We start from the raw sequence: 16,144 nt of genomic DNA on the forward strand, positions 1-16,144 counted from the left end.
ATCACAAGCATGATTTGATGGACAGGTTTTACTCGTTTGTCTCTCATTCTGGAAATGGATAGAATGAAACATGCAGTGAGGAGACAAAATGATTCATGGAGTTTGCCACATCATCTATCCATCCACAATACACTTGCTTCAACTCTCACATTCGTCCCTTGATCACTGTCGTATCACAGGGGGTCATTTTCTCTAATGAATGATCCTTCTGTCAGATTTCGATTTACTGTTTACTTTTCTTAACTAATTAGCTTTCAAATTATAATTAATGCACCAATAATACACTACACCACACTGATCACAAATATAGAGTGCAGATTAATTCATTTTCATGAGTGCGTGAGTCCTCCGTGCTTTCGGTTTATGCACATTGTGAAGTAATCACCTGCAGTGAGAAACTAGGCGGACCACAATTAGAAATGTTTGTTTGCAGGAACATGCCATTAGATTCATATCCATCGTTGGAAGACTGTTCTGACTCTTTCTATTTAATGCTAACGGTTCTTGCAGATGCCTGTGGTTTTGTTAAACTCTTCATTAACAGAAGTGGATTTGGAGAATAGAAGCTACAAGTCATGGCACATTGAAGAGTAATCAGTAATGTGATTATTCTTACTTTTGTACGCTCAAATCATTATTTTCTACCTTACAAGAGAAAAAAAACTAGTATTTATTATTTCTAGCATAAAAACCAAATTCTAAAAATTCATCCAAAGAATTATTAAAAACGACCTAGGTCCTGACCAGGGCCAGATCTACAGCAGGGTCTAGGCAGCACAGTCTCTTGCAGAAGGTGAATAAAGAAAACTCCCAACATTAAGACACTCTAGAGCCCCATGTTTATGACCAGAACCATGTCTGAGGGTAGAGGTGATTTATTGGAACTGCTGAGAAGAATTAGTGCACCAGCTCCAGTTTAGATTTGTTGCAGAAAGCTGGAACAATGTGACCAATGGTGAGGCACAGAGCAGAGGGCAGGGGTTCAAAAACACCAGGGGTTCAGATGCATAACCTCGCCTGGTATGTGCCTGAACTGCATACAACTGACTACACACACACACACACACACACACACACACACACACACACACACACGCACACACACGCACACACACACACACACACACACACACACACACACACACACACACACACACACACACACACACACACACACACACACACACACACACACACACACACACACACACACACACACACACACACACACACACACAGCTGCTCCTGTCATTACATCGAGGCAGTGTGTGTGTTACTGCCTGGAGCACAGACTGACAGGTCTGTCTGAGAGTCATTTATGAATGGTAGACTTCTGGATAGGACTTTTAATGTCACTAATATTTGAATACAGGAATGATCAGATTTGACATCAAACTGAAACGTAAAGTGGAGAAAAATAATTTCCACACTTGTTAAAAGTACGATTAACTATATTATTTGGAAAACTGAGCTCAGTTTAACTAGCCACACCCAGGCCTGATCACTGCCTTGTAGAATTAAGAAAATCACTTCAACAGAGCCCGTCTAACAACACAAAGTAGGTTAAATGATTAAAAAGCAACACATTTTGGCTGTAAGTAAATTTAACAATGAAAAAATAAAAATCAACATCTAAATAAATCTCTGCAGGTGTCATTTAGTGAAAGTTGAGATTTGAGAAATGTCAGTAAGAGAAAGATGGGGTAAAGAAAGACATCCATAGGGAGTTCCTTGGCCAAAACCATCACTGGGCTGCATGGTGGTGCAGTGGTTAGCACTGTTGCCTCGTAGCACGAAACGGGAATGCACTACTACTAGTTCACATTTTGATTTTATTACAGATTCACTCTGATTAGGACAACAACAATTATCTCAATAGAATATCTACTAAGAAATCAAAATGTAGCAAACACTACTTGGTGTGTGTGTGTGTGTGTGTGTGTGTGTGTGTGTGTGTGTGTGTGTGTGTGTGTGTGTGTGTGTGTGTGTGTGTGTGTGTGTGTGTGTGTGTGTGTGTGTGTTTGTACTGAGTTAGGATCCTCTGGAAGTTTCTTCCTGTTAAAAGAGAGTTTTCCTCTCCACTGTTGCTGCATGCTTGCTTAGTATGGGGTGAGACTGGGCAATAAATCGAAAATTAATTGTTTTTGGAATGTTTCACTTTTATTGAGATAATTTTTCCCATGTCAATAAATCTGATAATAAAAAAAATGAAAAGATGAGTGTAGGTTGGCAACGTTCATGTCCCTTTAAGAAGCTGTACCACCTTGACTCATGTAAACACGTGACTCAACGTAATACATATGACTGCCCCATCTCATGGACAACTTTTGTTTCAGCTCATACCTGTATTTATCGTCCATTTATCGTTATCGTGGTGAAATCCTCAATATATCGTGATATTGATTTTAGGCAACATCGCCCAGCCCTAGTATGAGGATTGATGTAAAGACACAATGCAATCTGCTGAGTTCCTTATTTAGGGGACTTCTCACTGATTGTTCCAGTTAGCTTATAGCAACACAAATAGTAAACAAACACTGGAGAGAGTGAAGCAGACAAAGTTAAAACAAATGGATTAAAAAAACTGTCTTTTTATGTAGGGCAAAAAGTGGGTTTTTTGATGCGCATGTAAACACACTCAGTGTTTCATGACATGGATGACCTGCTGGAATTCAGCTTTCTGCCAGAAAAACCTGAAAAAGAATGACCTTTGACCTAAACAGGCTGTTTATGCAGGAAAACCTTCCAATGTGGTGGATTTAAAGCATTTCTGTAAAGAAAAGTAGGATAAGATTCCTCTGTAGTGATGTTAGGAACTCATTAACAGTCAAAACAAACACTTGAATGTAATTGCTGCTACCAAGGGTGTCACAACCAGTCAATGCATTTAGGGGTCAATGACTTTTTCCTTTAGTGTTGGGTTGAATAATGTTTTCCCCATAATAAATGAAATGGTTAATTATTTGGTATTTCTCAGATTGGCCTAGTCTGAAATGAAATTCTGTTTGCTGATCCTGAAAGTTTAAGTGTGACAAAAAGCAAAAACAGATGTGTGAAGTACTTTAGGTCCTGTTAGTGATCAGGTAGCCAAAGAAGAATAGGTTCAGGGTTGTTTAACCCAAGATTCACTTTTGACTTAGTTTTCAATTACATTTAAGGGCCTCCTTATATTATGCCAGTTTAATATAAATTGTGTCTTTTAGGTGAAATAATTTTGGAATTTGTCCTGTCCAAATCGCTGCTATAGTATGAACTTACAAATGGATGAATGAATGAAAAACAAAATAATTTATATTCTTGCAGACAGCATGGCAAAACCAATTCAATTTTTTGTTGCAATGAAATAAGCCAGATAGACCCAGGACAGGCGTAAGAACAACAACAGTTGTGCTGAATCTTTTACTATTTCTCTAAGCCAGAATGCAGAAAAATGCTAAATATTCAGTATCACTTGCTTTTTGTAGATTTATTAGTAGAGTCAGGCTTTATCTGATCCAAACCCATGAATGTTTTAGAAACCTCACAATTTAAAAAACCCATTTATGTTTAAAGAAATGTAGTTCCTTCACAACATTCTGTTCTCTGAATAAATAAGGATTCTCAAGCTGCATGTTCCACAAAAGAGGGTAATAGGAGGTAAAGGGTTGTGGCCACTGGCTTTGGAACGCCGGAAGGGAACAACACCCAGTTTCCCACAGGGTAAAAGGAGATGGACAAAACTAGACAGGAGGGAAAGAAAAGAGAAGGAGGAGAAAAAGGAAACAACCCTATAGAGGGAAAGATGGGCCGGAATGTGAATGTATGGCATTTGATCGTTTAGGAAGCAGCCTGGAGCCCTGGGTCTGCTCTTGTCTCTTTGAGATAGAAGCGCTCATGAGTGTGCTGATGTGTAATCAGCCTGATGAGCCATGTTGTGTAACAGCATGAGACAGTCAGCTTCTGGGGTGTAGGAAAAACAGATCCAAAGCTGCAAAAAAGAAAAGAAAAACCTAAAAAAAGTGTCTTTAAATGTTTGTGATCATTCTTAATTGCCTAGCTGGAGTTGCCTCGCTGCTCTGTTGCTTCAACTTTGAACATCTTTATAAAGCTTGCCAGACAAATGATCTCTAAGAGTCAACACAGATGTCTGGAACTCGTCTCAAACGTCTGGAACTCGTCTCAAACGTCTGGAACTCGTCTCAAACGTGTCTCAAAATAGTTTCCATACGTCAAACAGTGCCACAAATAGACAGCAGCTTTAGGAAGCTTTGGCCACTAAACTGTGGACAGAAAAGGGCATATTTAGACAACATTGGGTTTGTCACCATACTTAAACGGCCTGTATTTACCTTCTTAGCCACAGCTGGTCTGGGGTGCACCGACGAAAGTGAGACTGCTGAATACTGGCGCCAGTGGTCCTTCTGACCACTACCAGCAGGCAGGGCAGGTTAAATGTCTTGCCCAAGGACACAACAGCAGCATTTTCTGGCAGGGGCCAGGATTGAACCTATAACCACCCAATAACCTGACAACCCACTCTACCTCCTGAGCTACTGCTCAGAAAGCAATTACAAGCAATTTTAATCATATCCACCATGTGACACAGCCATGCATTTAACATGATTCCAACAACATGAGTGGTGGGAGGCAAGATGGCGCCAGCATGTTGGGCAGCTCATCTGTCGCTCTCGCGGTTGTTATGGTTTTTCTTGTTACTGGGATGTTTTTTCTACAATATTAGCTCACTTCTTGTGTATAGCCATGGGGCCCTGCTGCAGCTCCAGCAACCGGCTGATTGTTTGTCACAGCCTTATGATAATGGACAAGACACATCTGCGCTACTCTCGGGAGTCCCCGGATTCTTACTCCGACTGCCAAATCTACCTAAGTGGAGGAAGCGTCGGAGAAGGGGTAAACGGGCTGGACGGCTGGCGAAGCTAAGATCAGTGTTGCTTGACGGACTGAATGTTTTGAGGGAGAATCCTGGTGTGCTGGGCCGTGTTTGCAGTGGTGGCGTCCGCCAGGCCCAGTGGTTTCCGGGTTGGTGTCGGTGGTTGTGCCTACTAGTTTTGAGCTTTGCCTGTTCGAGCTGGGTCATGCGCCTCGACTCTTGGTCACACTCCTGTACCGTCCACCAAGGTTAAATGCAATCTTCTTGGAGGAGTTCACAGAATTCCTCGGTGAAACTATTCCCAAATATGATCAGGTTTTAATTCTTGGGGATTTTAACATCCATGTTTGCTGTCATGATAAGCCTTTGGTGAAGGATTTTTTAAAATCTTATTGACTCTTTTAATCTGTCTCAGTTAGCTGACCAACCTACACAGGTATGTGGGCATATCCTGGACCTTGTGTTGTCTTTTGGGGTATCTGCTTCCAATCTGCATGTTGGGGAGGCCTTTTTCTCAGACCATAGACCTGTTTTATTTAATGTGCCTTTCCCCTGTCAGCCTGTGATGCAGTGTCCTCCTGTGAAACTCTGCCGGGTGTTAAAGTCCTCTAAGGCCACTGAGTTTTGTTCAGTGTTTGGGTTGGTGGGGCAGGGGCCATCTGCTGGGCCTAGTAACACTGAGGAGCTTACTGCACATTTTAACGCGACATGCTCGAAGGTCTTAGATATTGTAGCGCCTGTGCAGGCTAAGAAACATAAATGTAAAAAGGAGCCATGGCTAAATATGACCACACAGGACTTAAAAAGGAAATGTAGGAAGGCAGAGCGTAGGTGGAAGCGGGATGGGCTTCAGATCTCCCTTGACCTACTGAGAGATAGCTGGGTAGCCTACCAGAAAGCGGTGAAAGAGGCGAGAATTAAGTTCTTTGCTGACATTATTTCCTCCAACTCACAGAATCCTCGGGTTCTTTTTAGCACTTTGGATTCTATTTTAAATGCAAATGAACCACTGGCTATTGAGTACACTACAGAATCCTGCAATAATTTCCTCAACTTCTTTGTGGACAAAGTGGGGAGGACGGAGGCTTCGATCACACCCTCAAATTACCATCCTCCTCTGCGGGGTCCTACCCCAGGGACCCTGGAGAGCTTTTATCCAACATCTCCCATAGAGTTGGAGAAGGTGGTCAATAGTCTGAAACCATCTGGTTCTGTATTGGACGCAATCCCTGCTAAACTTCTAAAAGAAGTTTTTCCAGTTGTGTCTCCTTATGTTCTAGAAATGATAAATAGCATTCTACTATCGGGTGATGTTCCCAGCTCTTTTAAACATGCAGTAGTGCGCCCTCTTCTGAAGAAAGCTGGCCTAGATTCAGCGATTTTATCTAACTATAGGCCTGCTTCCACACTGCCGTTCTTAGCTAAGGTCTTAGAAAAACTTGTGTATGCCCAAATGATATCCTTTCTACGGGAAAATGAGATGCTAGAGATTTTTCAGTCTGGGTTTAAGTCTCTCCATAGTACAGAATCAGCCCTATTGATGGTTTTGAATGATATCATGATGGCAAACGATTCTGGGGAGGCTGTGGTTTTAATAATAATAATAATAATAATGCATTGAACTTATATAGTGCTTTTCTAGACACCCAAAGATGCTTTCACACACTCTCACATTCACACATTGCTAGTGATGGTAAGCTACTTGTAGCCACAGCCGCCCTGAGGAGGTCTGACAGAGGCGAGGCTGCCATTTGGCGCCGTCGGCCCCTCTGACCACCACTAACACAGGCAAGTTGGGTGAAGTGTCTTGCCCAAGGACACAACAGCAGGATACCCCTGGTGGGTGCTGGAATCGAACCCAAGACCCTCTGATCATGAGGCAACCCGCTCCACCACCTGAGCTACTGCTGCCCCAGTTTTGTTGCTCTTGGACTTGACTGCGGCATTTGACACCACAGACCACAATATCCTGATTGGTCGACTGGAGCACTGGGTGGGAATATCAGGCTTAGCACTCCAGTGGATAAAATATTTCCTGTCAGGAAGGAATTTTTGTGTAAGACTGGGGGACTGTTCATCTCATACTGCTGATTTGCAATGTGGAGTGCCTCAGGGATCAGTCCTGGCACCTCTCCTCTTTTCCCTCTATCTGCTGCCGCAGGGTGACTTGTTTCATCGGCACAACATCAATTTTCACCTGTAAGCAGATGACTGTCAAATCTATTTACCTGTATCATGCAATAACTCAAGTTCTTTTAAACCACTCTTGGACTGCTTGGAGGATGTCAAGTTATGGATGGCTCAAGATTTATTGTTTTTCAACCAGAATTAAACTGAGACTATCCTGTTCTGCCCAAAATACAAACATGGATGTGCCCAAGGGATTGCCTCTCCTTCATTAGCGCCTTTTGAGAAGGCTGTGGTCACCAACCTGGGGGTGAAGTTGGATGTAGAGCTCACACTGGACAGCCAGGTCAATGGAACAATCAGATCCTGCTATTTCCATCTCAGGAGAATAGCTAAGATTAAGCCGCTGCTATCTCGTAAACATCTGGAAACTGTCATCCACGCCTTCATTACCACCAGACTGGACTACTGTAACTCGCTTTATGCAGGCATCAAGCAGGCCTCCATAGTGAAACTGCAGAAGGTCCAAAATGCAGCAGCCAGGTTACTGACTGGTACCAGGAGACCTGAACACATCACGCCCGTCTTGGCATCCCTACACTGGCTTCCAGTCTCTTTTAGAATTTCATTTAAAGTTCTGGTGTTTGTTTTTAAATGTTTAAATTGGCTCCACGTTATCTGGCAGACCTGATTCAGCCTTATGTTCCCGGAAGGAACCTTCGGTCAGTTCCGAAACACAGACCACAATCCCGAGGGGGTTGTGCTTTCTCGGTGCTGGGGCCAAGGCTCTGGAATGAGCTACCTGCATGGGTTAAACAGGCCAGCACACTCGGCAAGTTCAAGAGCCAGCTGAAAACTCACTTTTATTCTTTAGCTTTTATTCAGGAAGAGTCCCGTTAACTGTTGGCTTGGCACTTTTTGCTGCCCCACCTAGATTTTATCTGCATGTTTTTGCTGGTTTTAAATGGTTTATATGTTTTTATTTTTTATGTTATTTATTTATTTTTTAATGCTTATTTCTGCTGTGCAGCGCCTTGTTTGGTCCTTGGGCCATGTGAAGGCGCTATGTAAATAAAGTTTTAGTTAGTTAGTCAGTTAGTAACAGTGTTGCAGTTTTTTTTTTGTTTTTCTTTTACAAATGTGGGTCTTAAACTAGTCACCAACAGTCACCCAGGATTTAGTAAACAGCTGAAAATACAAATAGCAGGGAGATGACACCCAAAGGGCCAAGTAGGTTTTTGGTCCACCTTTATGTGACTTGCCTTTGCTAAAACAGCTGGGATAGGAGAAAAAGGCATCTGGAGTCAGGATTTGATGTTCAGCAGAGAGCCTTTGATTAGTGGCAGCCAATCAAAAGTCCCAAACGTATCCAGTAACAACAATGGTTAATGCTACCCAGCAGACAGAGGCATTCACAGCCGCCAAACAACAGTCAGGCGTCCTAACACTGCCGGTTGAGCTCAGCAGGATCAGCCGAACTCAGCCCAGTTCAGTGTTTGGCATTCAGCTCAGGAGACACATGAGTTATGTGTGACACCCAAACACCTCAATGACAACTTAGTGCATTTCCTCATCTATTTGACAGGGGGTTCATTCATGGGGCTCAATGCACTGCTGCTGCTTAGAAACAGAGCTGTGGGTTTGGTTCTTTCTCTCAGTCAGATATCAGGAAGAAAACCTTTTATGAAGATGTCAAAACATTTTAGCAGAACCTTAAAAACTCAATCTGAATCAGCGACAATAAATTACTGCATCTGAAGCTTGATTATTCTTTCAGATGCCCTTTTCTTCAATGACTTGATGCTCGTTGAGTAGGACAGGACAGGGATGGATTTCACAGAGATTTAAGGTCTCCAAGAAACTAGCCGGAATCCTTTCATGCGTTTTTCAAATACTTCCAACATTCCTGGCACGACACTTGTGATCCGATATGCACATGGAAAACCAAACATGACGCCAGTAGTATCACCTTACTCTGGAGTGACACCTGGGACTTATTTAACACACTTTTAACCAAAATGAGCGTGTCTGCACAAATCTGTTGCACATTTAGCTGAAAATATAACCTCTCTATCTATAAACACAAGTGTCTATGCTTCAGCAGCCTACCTCTGACATTTTCATGTGCGCCAGATTCGGGTCCACACCACAACACGCGTAAAGAAATTCCAAGCTGATGGTGGAAAATGGAATCACCAACTCTTGTGTTATCCTGAGCGCGAGCGCAGTCACAACCCAGCTGAGCCGCACTTCACACCAAGACCCAGACACCTCTGAGCGCGTAAGGGAGGGGTTTCAGACACCTACCAGCTTTAAATGCCCGATGCGCTTTTCCCCTGACATCTTGAAAGTATCCAGGAGTCAATTCGGTGAAAAAATAAAATAAAAAAAAAAACACACACACACACAGGAGGATTAAAAAAAGAACGGGGAAGGTTCCTAGTGGAGAGGAGATCCTTTTTCCCTTCGCGTTTGCTCCACAAGGCTCCGCGCAATAAACGCCAGCTCAGTTCAGTCAGAGCGCAGAGAGCTGCACCGCACCACTGGCGACAGCTCCCAGGCAAAGCACAATGTTCAACTTTGGCTAAGCGAGAGAGAGAGAGAGAGAGAGAGAGAGAGACAATCACAGGAAAAAGCGGCTCCTCCTCCACCCATACAATACAAAGTGCACAGGCAAGCAGATGGAAGCTTCAGTGACGTGAGCAGACCAGCCCATGAGTACAGGTCACACACACCTCAACAGTTAGGGTGGAGGTGGGTAGGGGGACTGTTGGGATCCAGGTGTCGGACAATTAGGTCTCATGTGGTTAATTCACCTTCATGACAGGCAGCCAGTTAGGAAGAGGAACGACTCGTAGCCAGGAATCTATTTTTAGTTTCTTGTGCTGGAAAATGATGCAACTCTAGGCAATAAAAGCAGATCAGTAGTTAAATAGCCTAGACTGTTCCATTTTATCAATAAGTAAAACAAGAGACGGTGCAGCGTTGCTCCACAGCACAACAGGCCCAAAGGCAGCAATTAAAATATGCATGGATTTAAACTTCAGCAAAAGTGGTTTAAATAGTAGTAACACCACTCTGAATTAATTAGATTACATTCTGTGTGTGTGGCTCAAGCAAATCTGTGTATGTGACTGAATCAGCGATTTACTGATTGGTCCAATTAAAGGCTATTTGGCAACTTTGAAATAATCAACTATTGTGTGTGATATTAAATGGAAAAGGCTGCAGCTATTTAGTTTCATTCAAAAACATTTTATCTATTTTTTATCCATGTATTTTTTTCTTTTGTTGAATGTCAAAACTATGAAAAGAAAATTGATTGAAAACTGATTTTTACCATAAGAGTTGATTATATTTCAAGGTCAAACTAATCTAACAACGCCAATAATAATAATAATAATAATTATTATTATTATTATTATTATTATTATTATTATTATTATCAGATTAAGTTCTTTCTTTCTTTATTGAACATGCAAATCAATAGACAACCCAAAGCATTCAAAAAGTATCCAAAAAGAAACCCACACACACACACACACACACACACACACACACACATATATATATATATATATATATATATATATATATATATATATATATATATATATATATACATATACACACACACACACACACACACACACACACACACACACACACACACACACACACACACACACACACACACACACACACACATGTAGAACATGGTCAATGGGAAGGGAACGAAGCTCTGGTAGCTTATATAATCCCCCCCCCCCCCCCCCCAAATCAAATTTCAAGAAAGATCAAGCAAAAACATATATATATATTTTCCCAACACTGAGTGTCATTGCCATGTTCCTATAACATGTTTTATCCTCAATCACACAAACAAAATTTACATTTTCTTATGTTTCACCCCCCCATGTTCACAGCTCCCATTTCACCAACAATAGACAATTACAATCAAATGCAACACCCTTACAACTTTTCCTTCTCTTCCATGTATTTAATTAGTATAATTTTTTATACTCCTTTTTAAACTTATGCAATGAGGAACTTTGCTTTAGATCCTCACTTATCTTATTCCAAACTCTTACACCCATAACAGAAATACCAAATGACTTCAATGTTGTTCTAAAATATGTATGCCTAAAATTAAGTTTGTATCTGAATTATATAGGTTATCTGGTTTTATAAATAGCATTAATAATTTGTTTGGTAATAATTTCCTATGCACTTTAAACATGAACTTCGCTGTATATAGTTGAAGTAAATCTTTAAATTTTAGTATTTTAGAATATATAAATAACGGATTAGTGTGTTCTCTAAATCTAACATTGTGAACGACTCTCAGGGCTCTTTTCTGTATGATAGACAAGGGTACAATAGATGTTTTATAAGTGTTACCCCATACCTCTACGCAGTAAATAAGATAGGGATAAATCAATGAATAATAAAGGACATGGAGTGATTTATAATCCAAGTACTGCCGAGCTTTATTCATAATGTAGATGCTTCTCGCGACCTTATTATATACATGTTTAATTTGTGGTTTCCAATGTAATTTATTATCAATTACTATTCCAAGGAACTTATGTTCTGTTACTTGCTCAATTTGACATCCATCTACTTGTAGCTTAACCTCAGTTTTATTAGCCATACCAAACAACATACATTTTGTTTTTGCTATATTTAATGTAAGCCTATTTTCAATAAACCACTCCTTAATGACGCACATTTCAATTTGGACCATCCTTTCTAACTCGCTAATATTATCTCCTTCACAGAAAATAGTGGTATCATCGGCAAACAAAACAAATGTAAGTGTATTTGTTACATTACTCAAATCATTAATAAATAATAAAAATAATTTTGGACCCAACACAGACCCCTGTGGTACTCCACAAACAATGTCCAACCATGAAGATGAACATTCTCCAAATTTCACAAACTGTTTCCTCTGTTGTAGATAGCTTGTCAACCAGCTCAACACTACACCCCTAATCCCATACCTCTCTACCTTTTCAAGAAATATTTTATGATTAACTGTATCAAAAGTTAATAATAATGTGTGGTGTTAATGTTCAATGTTCATATTTATCATCATCATCGTGGTAAAAAATAAGGTAGATAGGCCTGTATTTGTATAGCACCATAAAGTCCAACCCCCCCCCCCCCACCACCACCACTCCATGGTGCTTTACAACAGGAGTCATTGCCACAGCTGACAGAAGAGAGGCTGCCGTAGACAGGTGCCATCAGTCCCTCTGACTATGCAAGGAGGGTGAAGTGTCATCCCAAGGACATGACTTTGGCACACCAAGTGGGGCACAAACTTGCACCCCTCAGGTTATGATCATCATTATCATCGTCATCATCAAACTTTATTTCTATCACACTTTCCAACAACCAAAAGGCTGACCAAAGTGCTGTAGATTTTGCTGTAACTTAAACATAAATGTCAAACCATAGACCCATGAAAGATAAAAGAGAATAACAAAGAAATACAGCAGAGAAGACACAATAAAAGCATTGGGTGGGGTGGGGGGTGGGGGGTTAACAAAAAGAGCATCTATTATCTATATGCTTTAATAAAGATAAGGAGTAAACATGAGTTTTCAATTTAGTTTCAGAGAAGGAGCTTGTCTCGTAGCCAGTGTGTCATTCTTGCAGCCAAGACCAAAAATGCTCAGTCTCCTCTAAATCTCTTTTTTGCCCATGGAACAACCAGCAGACATCGTTCAGCTGACCAGAGGGCACGGGTTGGTGTATACTGGTGCAGTGAGTCTGACAAATAAGAGGGAGCACGTTCATGCAAAATTTTACAAACAAATGAAAGGATTTTAAACTGTTCTGGTATTCACAAGTCCTCATCCATCCATCCATCTTAGTCGCTCCATCCTCATTAGGGTCACGGGCAGAAAAAGTGCTCATTTTTTGAGAATGTTTTTCTTTCCTATTATCCTCTTTTGGGTTCAGTATATACATTATCACTAGCCTGGTAAGCCTTCATATATATGCAAATATAAAGTCTGGCCATGACCCATAGACAGAGCTCGGTCGAGGGCGGACTCTATGGATTTCTTTCAAACTGTTGCCACACACAACAGGACAATGCTTTGACCAATTAGAATAACAAACAATGTGACATATTCATTGATACGGAAAACAATCAATGGAGAAGTACGCCTTACATTGTTGACGAGGAAGAAGAAGCTGAGCTGCAGCCATCTTCGTTGTTTTGATCCAATGCAGTTTTGCTGTCATTAAAACCTGAGCCTTAACAATGCCACGCCTGCCAAATTCCACAACCATAGAGTGTTTTGATTGGCCCTGCCTAAACTTAGCCTAGCCAATGGTAGACCTGTTGAGGTCACAATGAAGCATGGCTAGACCGATCTGCAGCACAAAATCTTTCACTACTGCTACAGAAATTCTAGATATTATTACAATATAGGGACAAAAATATGTTCTACCAAGTGACTGACCTGTCAATGAAAGGGTTAAAATGGTTTTAGATCTTAAGCAAATGTGAAGGTCAATAAATGTGTGTTTATTTTTTAAGTGTCCATTCTCTTAGGTGTTTGTAAAGCTGCGTTAACGAATCTGCAGAACAAGTTTGGTTTTGAACACACAGTCACGGAACACTCACCCCTCCTCTCAGGTATCTTCTCTGAGACGCTTCTGCTGGAACTGGAAACCTGCGAGCTCGAACAAAACCAGAGAGCGCTCAACACTAGTAACCGTTCTCTTGGTCCAAAAGTCTTTTGTTGTCCGTGACTTCAAATGGTGGTTTCCTTTTTGGGACTCTGGTATTGTCCTAAAGTTGAAGTAGCAGTTTCTCCTTCCCTGATATTAATGAATGGAGAACTTCTCACACCAGTGGTGTTCTGTTTCTAATTACAGGAGTGCGTCAAGAGTGAAGGACCCAGGGAGGTGCGGCAGATCGGCGAGACCAAAAAGTGAATGATCCAAAATATTTTATTGGCAGAGGTTTTTAGACAAATGTAAAAAAACACTTTATTCTTTTTTATCTGCACCATATATTTATAGCTATAGTATGTTAGAATGTTGTTAGCATGAAAACATTTTTCAAGCTAATTTGTTTTCCTAATTTATTATAGCAGTCCTAAGTTATGCAGTTATTTGACATCTTTGAGTCGTAGAAAAAAACCAATGCATGTCTTCTATTGTCCTGGCTTTTAAAAAGAGGCACTGGCCACAGAAAAAAAAACCTGTATCAGGTTGACTTCTAGCCCAGTGATCTCTAGACAGCTGGGCAAAAGCTGTTTTCTTGTGGATGTTGATACCTGCACATCCTGTAAGCCACATCGATTTCTAGTGTTTCTCTTCATTCACTGGCAGTTTGAAAGGGAAAAATAATGTTTGTCAAATAAATGTCTAAAAGTCTAAAAATGCTGTTCCTTTGAAAGATTTGTTGAAACGCAAAAAAGAATTAAATAAAAAATAACATTCTAATGATGTTTGATATTTTATCTATTGCTTTAAAGGTCAACTTTACTCATTTTTAATACATTTGCAGTGGTCTCTAGTTGGAATAAATGCCTGAAAAACAAATTAAAAGCCTAAAAAAAGGAATAAATGCCTTGGTAAATCATACTCTGGGAGAAAAAAAGCTCTGGTGCACGTGTTTGAGGAACTAGAATTGAGCCAGAGGAGAAAGTAGCTTCTGACAGCAGGATTTGGAGTCTTATTTCCTGATATTTGGAAATCTTGTCTTTGATTAGACAACAGCAACATGACTCTACCACTGACTCTGTTTGCTCTATGTTGATGTTTTATCTCCACAAATAACACAAGCCTGAAGGAGTTCTGCTGTGTTGTTGAGTTGCTAATGCTAACGGTTCCTAGTTGAGACGTTCTCTGCTGTTTCCTGGACGTTAACAACCTTCCCTGTTGTGAGTCAAGATGGGTGAGTCCATGAACGTTACAGTGTGATGTAGACCTGTCAGGCTTTTCTGAACTGTTTTTCTGGTCTATTTCCTATCAGAAGCTAATGCAGGAGATAGGTGTAGGAGACTGTTTTTCATGTTCAGCCTGCATGAAATTCTCTGATCATAAAAAAGGTAATAATTATAACATTATTATTATGAAGGGTGAGGCGAGTGGCAAATGCAAGTGTGTGTGTGTGTGTGTGTGTGTGTGTGTGTGTGTGCGTGCTTGATCTGCTGCCTGTGTCTATTTAATTGGGAACAATGCAGAGGTTAAAAGGCTTTGCAGAGTTTTCCACCAGACTGCTCCAGTTTGTTGTTTCCCTGCCATGACCTGCACCTGTATGACCTATCAGCTTATTATTTGCTCCCCTCGTGCACCGCTCCTTGCACTGCGGTCACATTCGCTGAGGCTACTGTGTGAAAATAACGAGGACAAACACTAAATCACGGGTGTCGAACTCAAATTCACACTGGGCCAAAATGAAAAACTGGGACGAAGTCGTGGGCCAAACTCTGTATTTTTTAAAAACTGACGGCAAATGTGTACATTTTCCTTTATCTACAGATAGGAACGGTTCAAGTTTCAAGTTTCAAGTTTATTTATATAGCGCCAAATCACGACAAGAGTCGTCTCAAGGCACTTCACATAATAAAAATTCCAATTCAGGTCAGTTCATTAAGCCAATCAGAAATAATGTTTCCTATATAAGGAACCCAGCAAATTGCATCATGAATCTTTTCATTTGGAAACAAACTTATTTTTGCAGTAACACTGAAGGTGGAATAACCAAATTACACACAAGCAAGTCGATTTTAAATAAAGCACACATCAGTGGTATTCGTTACGTATGTCTCAGTATGTTTTAATATGTATTCCTAAAAATCTGTATATATTCAGCATTTCTTCTTATTTTTTATCTTTTGAATCTTTTAAGTGTTTCTATTTTATGTTTTCTTGTTTATTCTTTATTTTTTACTCTTCTTTGTTGCTCCTGTAATGAATGTTATTGCTGCTGTGACACCAAGTTTTCCCTACTGAGGGACAATTACAGGATTTTCAATTTTATTTCTATTTCTACTCTTCTATCTGTAATCTGTCCTGTTATAAAGTAGGTTTAATTTATTTTCAAAGGCCAACAACATAAATAAAAAATAGTAATTCTCTTAAATGAAAATAGAATATCTCACCTATTAACTC

At 40.5% G+C, this 16,144-nt stretch overlaps 1 protein-coding gene across 4 annotated transcripts in view; it reads right to left on the reverse strand.

The window, feature by feature from the left end:
* mid2 (midline 2) overlaps positions 1 to 16,144 on the reverse strand; it is a 296,983-nt gene that overhangs the window by 156,384 nt on the left and 124,455 nt on the right. For 2 of the 4 annotated variants that reach the window (XM_015946679.3, XM_015946671.3), the window contains exon 1: positions 9,305 to 9,473. The exons of 1 other annotated variant lie outside the window; for it this stretch is intronic. The gene's annotated coding sequence lies outside the window, so the exon portion shown is untranslated. Of the gene's footprint in view, positions 1 to 9,106; positions 9,244 to 9,304; positions 9,474 to 16,144 lie in introns of those variants that run through there. One more of the 4 variants, XM_054739120.2, reaches the window with a different exon arrangement.

Source organism: Nothobranchius furzeri, chromosome 1 (assembly GCF_043380555.1).
Source record: "Nothobranchius furzeri strain GRZ-AD chromosome 1, NfurGRZ-RIMD1, whole genome shotgun sequence".
NCBI classification, from domain to species: Eukaryota; Metazoa; Chordata; class Actinopteri; order Cyprinodontiformes; family Nothobranchiidae; genus Nothobranchius; species Nothobranchius furzeri.